Genomic DNA, 7124 nt, shown 5'->3' with positions numbered 1-7124 from the left:
CAGCTCTGTCTGGGACCCTCTGTTGTGATCCCTGTCAGAGCAGTCAGTGGTGGTAGCCGGGCACCATCTAGTTGTACTGGACTCAGTCTGGTGGAGGTCGTACTAGTTGTAGTCCATTAGTCCTTTGGGCTAATCTTTCTCTTGTATAGTGTTTTCTTCATTCTCCCTTGCTCCTGAAGGGGTGAGACCAGTGGAGTATCTTAGATGGCTGCTCACAGCTCAGCCTTCTTCTTGATAAGTAAGACCCCGCTGAGATGTGGCTGTGGGAGGGCCTGGAGTCTGATCTCTCTTCTGGAAGACCAGCAGGCCCAAGGCCAGAGCACACCAAGCTCCAAGTTGTCACTAAGTCCCCCTGACCCCCGACCCCATCTGGTTGTCAGGGAGCTCCAGGTTTATAATGATAGCCCCTTTGTTATGGAAAAGGGAGCTTAATATTCTAGGAGCTCACCTTCTTCTCCTCCCCCACTTCCTCCTTCTCACCTTGATTCATCAGGCACTAAGCAAGCATTGTCAGGTCATCCCCCACATGGAAGCTGCTTTTGTAAGACGTGGGTTCTGGGCTGCAGACACAGCAGTAGAGAAGGGCTGAGTTGAGTGAATCACTCTTTCACCTGATTGTCCTGGTGATCTGCGTTGTTCCTAGGAAGGCTGGATGAGATAAGGGCTCAGCTACGGAACAGGCCTAGTCTACAAGAAAGGTTATGGCTCAGGGACCTGTGAGGGTATGATAGGACTCAATCTGGGAACTCAGTGTGTGTCCAGGGTCAGGGCTCAATGTGTGACTAGGGTCAGGGCTGAGTGTGTGACCAGGGTCAGGGCTGAGTGTGTGATCAGGGTCAGGGCTGAGTGTGTGACCAGGTCAAGGTTCAATGTGTGACCAAGGTCAGGGTTCAGTGTGTGATTAGGGTCAGGGCTCAGTGTGTGACCAGGGTCAGGGCTCAGTGTGTGACCAAGGTCAGGGTTCAGTGTGTGATTAGGGTCAGCGCTCAGTGTGTGACTTGGGTCAGAGCTTAGTCTGGTTTAGTATTTTGGGTTTAGTCTAAGGAAAAGACCTCCTAACTGCTCTCGCTGACTTTGAACTAGTCCTCAAACACAAAATGGAAAACAACTCATGTCAATCTCCTCCCTTAAAACTTCTATGGGGAAAAAAAATCGATGGTTCCTCGTGACCTTTAGGATCAAATTGCAGCAATTTATCAGGACATTCGAGACACTGCACAGCCTGGTCTCTGCTGGTCAACACAGCTGGTGCTCAAGGCATATGAGCTGCCTGCAGTTCCCTGAAGGGCCTAGCTCCTTCATGCCTTCCTGTCCTCCAAGACCATTTCTCCTCATGGAACTGACCTGCCCCTCGTCAGTCAGAAACTCAAGCTTTGAATTTAAGCGAAGCTGGCTTCAAACTCTGGCTCTACCACCTCCTTGCCGTAGGACTTCAGGTAACTGATTTAGCCTCATCTGAACAAAGAGGACAGTTACAACACCTGTGTGTAGGCTGTTGTGAGGTTTTCATGCTGAGCCCATAGACAGGTTTTAACACTTATAACTTGTTTTAATCATTAATTATTCCCCAGTGTGTTTGATATGTTTGATTGACACTCAGCTTCCTATTCCTCCCTCCTCCTTGTGACCTTGCAGGACTGCAAAGGCTGGAAAGCTAAAAATGACATTTCCCAGATTCCTTTGCAGCTGAGGTTCTGTATGTGAATTGCTGTTGTTGTTGTTAGTTGCCATTGAGTCAATTCCGACTCATGGAAACTCCACGTGTTACAGAGTAGAACTGCTCCATAGGGTTATCTTGGTTGTAATCTTAACGGATCACCAGGCCTTTCTTCCGCAGCACTGCTGGGTGGGTTTGAACCACCACACTTTAGGTTTGTAGTTGAGAGCAAACCATATATGCCACCCAGGTCTCAGCAATTAGATGCACCATTGCAAGATATGGGAGGCAGATTTGGAGGTGATCTGTTGCCGCTCTTGGCTGTTTTTGGAAATGCAGCAGCATTTCAATATGGAGTCTTCAGACTCATGGGTGTGGAGAGGTGGCAGCAGTGGATTTTTGATCTCTGGATCAGCCTGTGGCAGTGTGTTCTTGAACCCAATGGTACCAATGACTCTTACCCCTCCCCCACCAACCCTGTATTAGTTTCCTTTTGTTGCTGTAACAAATGACCACATACTGATTCTCTTAGAGTTCTGGAAATCAGAAGTTCAAAATCCTCTTGGTTTGGGCTAACATCAAGGTGTCAGCAGACCTGTGTTCCTTCTGGAGGCTCTAGGGGAGAATCCGCTTCCTTGTCTTTTTATCCAGCTTCTAGAGGCCATCTGCATTCCTTGCCTCAGAGCCCCCTCCTCCATGATCAGGCCAAATCTCTCTCTCTGACTGCTTCTGTCAGCCCATCTCCTTTACCTTCTGTCTCTGCTCTCCTGCCTCCCTCTTACAAGGACCCTCACTGGGCTCGCCCAGATAATCCAGGATAATCTTTCCATCTCAAGAATTTAAATTTAATCACATCTGCAAAGTCTGTTTGCCATATAAGGTAACATAGTCACAGATTACAGGAATTAGGACAGGGACATCTTTGGAAGGGCCATTTATATTTTTACGCAAATAATGCACACCTTCTACATTTGTTTGCCAACTGAGCCCTCCCCCAGTGAAGTATTTTCAGAAGTGCCTCTATGCCAATTTTTTTTTACATGTTGCTATAAAAAAAACAAATTAGTATAGTGCCTTTACAAAAATACCTTGGGTGGGAAGGGCATGGTTGGCAAACAAACGTACAAGGTGTGCATTATGTAAAAATAAGGTTTTCAGTCTACCAGACACCTTTCTGTTTGTAGCTGGGAGAGCTGTTCCCTAGTTACTGTGTCAGTTCTCTGGTATTCTGGGACTCATTCCTGGAGACCCGACCTCAAGCCTGCTCCTTCAGCTCTTCCACACAATTTTGTAAACACCCAATCCCCTGTATTAACCCCCTTTCTGCTTAATATACAGTCACTTGCTGTTTCCTGCACCCAACCATAACTAATACACCAAGAATCCTCTTTCAGCTCAAATGTCACCACCTCTGGAAAGCCTTCCCAGTTCCTCCAGGGATCCTTGCTTCCTCCTCTGGTCCCTAAGCTCCTCCAAAATCAAGTATGCATTAACATGCTTTCTCTATTGGATCATGATCTCTCCATCCAAGCACAGCCTAACATAAGGAAAGCTGCATAAGGAAATGGACTAGAGGCCACTGGCCCGACAGCAGGTTCCTGAGCATCAAGCCTTGGATGCTGGCAGAGGCAGATAACCTGGAACGGCTAGGGTGGGGCCTGGGCTGCCTCGGCAAACAGGGATTGGCCTGGGATAAAAAAGCCTTCTTAATCTCACTTCTTAAATTACACGGAGCTCAGAGGAAAAGCAAAAGGCATTTTCAGATTCAAAAGCAAGTCAGCACTGAACATACATGAAGCAGTACATTCTTCAGCCCTAGGACTACTTCCCAGCCTGGGGCTTCCTGGCCCTGAATCCAGAATGCAGAAGCAATGACATCTGACAGAGGAGATGGTCCCCAATACACAGGAGAGTGTGGAGGGTTATATCAGGAAAGCAATCAATGAGCAGAGGATGAGACTTCCTTGACTGAGGGCATGGGAGGCAATAGGTAAAATGATGTCTTTGGTCCACGGCAGACCCTGACTCTGCCACACCAGGGACAGGACCAGGATCTGGTCCCAGAACTCAGAAGGGCATACTTACACTTAGGTGTAAATGGAGCAAGGAAACTGCTCCTTAAAGGGATCAGGTGCATGCAACAAATCCAAGCAAACTTTGCTTGACACCTTAGGTGACGTGGACATGAAGGCGGCAGGCAATAGGTGTGCAGGAGCCACCTCCACTTGCAGGCAAGAACTCGGGAGCCTAGAATTGGAAAACCCAAGGGTCCTACCCTCCCTGTGGCTAGTGCACTCTGACACCAGATAGATCCCCTGCCCTCTCTCAGTTTCCTCCATCTATATAATGGGAGCAGTAGACTCAACGATGAAAGACTCATAACAGGAAAGAACTGTGCAAAATAAGGGGTCAGGAAGGGCAGAGGAGAGATGCAGATTCTGGGCCCTGGCCGGAAAGAGGCTCCAGCTGGAGGAGAGACCGGGAGGCGGACACCCCAAGGTGTCACTAACGAGGTCCCAACAGACAGGGCTGGGTATGAACTTGGGGAACTGACCCACCTCCATCCTGACACTCAGCATACTTCAGATTAATAATTAAAATGCTTCCTGTCAGATTCCAGCCTGACACATAATTAGAGCAGCTCCAGGCTTTAGGCAATGGTGATGAAAACAGCTCTTGTTAGAAAGAGACTTTTCTGGGGGTAAGGGGGTGCAGATAGACCTCTCCTTCCCAAATCTCTCCATCAGAGCTTCCCTCTGTCTGCACACCCAGTCCTGGGGGTAGATAGATATGGATGGGGGTTTCCCTCTAGTCTGCAGACAGGCAGGGGAAATGGGAAGGAGCTTTGATCTCCCTGGCTGTACCAGGAGGTTGAGGGGCCATCCTAGCTGGACATGAGAGGGCAGCTTGGGGATCTGTGCAAGGAGGGCGGGAGGGGGCTCCCTGGAGTCTCGAAGGCCAAAGGCAGATTCCACATTTCCCTCCCAGGTGCGCACATTGGACGTTGCTATCATGTCCTCTCCTGCCACAACCATTCAGCCATCAAGGCACCCAGGGCCCACCCCATCAGTCCACAGCATTCATCACTTCCGTCTAGAATACCGTCCTTCCCCATTCCCAACAAAGTGGGGCACAGACCCAGGAGTCCTAGCTTCCAGCTCCTGGGCTTCTCAGTCACCCAGGGACAGGGCTTGGGGGTGCTGTCTGTGGTTCTAAAGAAGCTTCCAGTCTGCAGCCTCCTCTGTTGTCAGGAGTGGTCCCAGAGCGTCAGTCTGTCTCTCCATACTCTTGACCCCTTCCTCCAGAGTTCAAGCTCCATCACACTGTCACACCACCACACCTGCCCCCAGGCCTGGCCCCCACTGCTCCGAGAGAAGGAAAGGACCCCACTGCTTCACTCTTTAATGGAGACCCCCAAGTTCCCACCCTGAGGTTCTACCCTGATGGGCCTGCACTTAAGAGCTTGGGAATCAGAGGTCATGCCTGAGTCACCTATTGGAAGAAGAAAATAATTTTAAAGCCACTTTGGGTTACTGCACGGAAGTTGCTTTCATAAATATTTTAAAGGTGTTTATTAGGAAAACCACAGGAGCAGAGAGGAGGTTGCTGAGGCTGGGAGGAGAAGTACCCCTTAAGGTTTCAGCTGTCACCATCACCACAGCTGAAACGTTTACTCCTCGGAGGGGTTGGGCCTGTGGGGGCTGCGAAGAGGAAAAGCCCACTTTATCAGGCCGACTCCCCCACCCCACCCCCACCCCGCAGAAGGTGCTGCTCAGATACCCATGTTCCTCTCCTTGGGACAGAACCACATGGGGGTATACTACGGAGCCCTGAGGGCACTCACGGAGCTGGACAGTAGGGACCTTCTGGGTCCTGCTCTGAGCTTCACTCCCCATTGCTGGGGCAATTCCTCCCCTTCTCAGAGTTCAACAGTACAGTGGGGAAGAGGCTGGCAGGTTCCTTCCTGGGCAAGCTGATGTTTCCAGATCTGTGGACCCTGTCCTTTGCTCTTCTCATCCCTCTATGTCATCCCCCTCTCCCCTACAATGCACACACACACACACATCCAGGGCCACATCAGACCAGGTGCAGAGGGTAGGACAGTCATCTCAGGAGCCCCTCAGCCCAACATCCTGGCTGCCCGCCCCACCCCACCAGGCAGGGAGAGCCCTGGCTGGGTCCAGGGAGGGACTAAGAAGGGGATTCTGCCTCATCATCCCTGAGGGGCAGGGCAGGGATGGAGGCTCCATGGCCACCTCTGACGCAGATCCTCCCCTTGGGAAAGAGCCTCTTTCTTTGCCCCAAGCCAAAGCCAACAACCCAATTAAACTCTGAGAAACAGAATCGATCTGCAGGCCAACGGATTACATTGATCTGCAGGGCTGCTACTCACGGGGCTGTGGCTGCTCCCCCTCACCCTGGGCTCCTGCAATTACCTCTTCAGCTGAGCAATGAACAGTCCGCCCCTGCATCTCCACCTGTCCCCCTTCTCCCAGCTGACTGTCTGTCCTCCCTCTGCTGGTCTCAGATTACTTCTCTCTCCTTTGTCCTGGCCGAACCTGAGAAAGATCTCTGCTCAGACCTATCCATTTACACTGTAAAAGTGCCAGTGAGGCAGCCCTGTGAAGGCTGTGCTTTGGACAATCTCCTCCAACTCAGTCAGCCAGGGGAGAGGGCGCTATTCTTGACCCCATTTTACAGATGGAGCTTTCAAGGGCACTAAGGTCTTAGCTCCCCAAGGGTTAGCAGGTAGCGTTCTACACGCAGAGCGTGGAAGTGGGTTAAGGGAACTGAGGGAAACTTCTCAGGTAAAGAAAAAAAGAATGACTTGCAATCACCATATCAATTGTTTCTAGGTAAATAGGGGCTGCTAAAGGTTTCTAAAATAGATTACTCCTTTAAACAGGTTAAGCACCCTTTGGCAGCGGTTGTTTACATTATTCATGTGCTGGGAAATCCTTCGTTCATGGATGGCGAAGAAGCGAACTCCAGCCTCAGTCATTTCCATTCGGAGACCCGAACTCGAGTAGTTGCAGGTACTTCCCTACCTACATGTCCCAGAAGATGGGGGACGTTCTGTGCCCAGCTCTGGGCTGGGGGGAGGTCCCGCCTGCTCTGGGGAGACAAAGGTGAACTCCCAGAGGGCAATGAGTGAGCCAGTGCTGCACCTTGGCTGTGAAACACCCAGGAGGCGTCAGAGATCTGCAGGGGAGTGGGCGGCCCTGGAGGGAGGGAGCGTGCAGGATTCCCATAGGCAGAGGAGAGCCAGGGTGGATCAGGTGGGGGAAACGGCTGGAGCACAGGATTGACTACAGCACATGCAACTTCTTCCACTCGTCAGTCATATCTCTGTCCCCTTCTCCCTTACACCTCCCAGGTGTGGCCCCCACCCACTCTGACTCCCTCACCACCCATCCTCCAGACAGAGCAGGATACGCTCTCCTCTTGCGGCCTGCAGAGCCATTCC

Source organism: Trichechus manatus, unplaced genomic scaffold, assembly GCF_000243295.1.
Source record: "Trichechus manatus latirostris isolate Lorelei unplaced genomic scaffold, TriManLat1.0 scaffold00030, whole genome shotgun sequence".
Taxonomy (NCBI): Eukaryota; Metazoa; Chordata; class Mammalia; order Sirenia; family Trichechidae; genus Trichechus; species Trichechus manatus.
Note: the sequence above shows the minus strand (reverse complement) of the source record.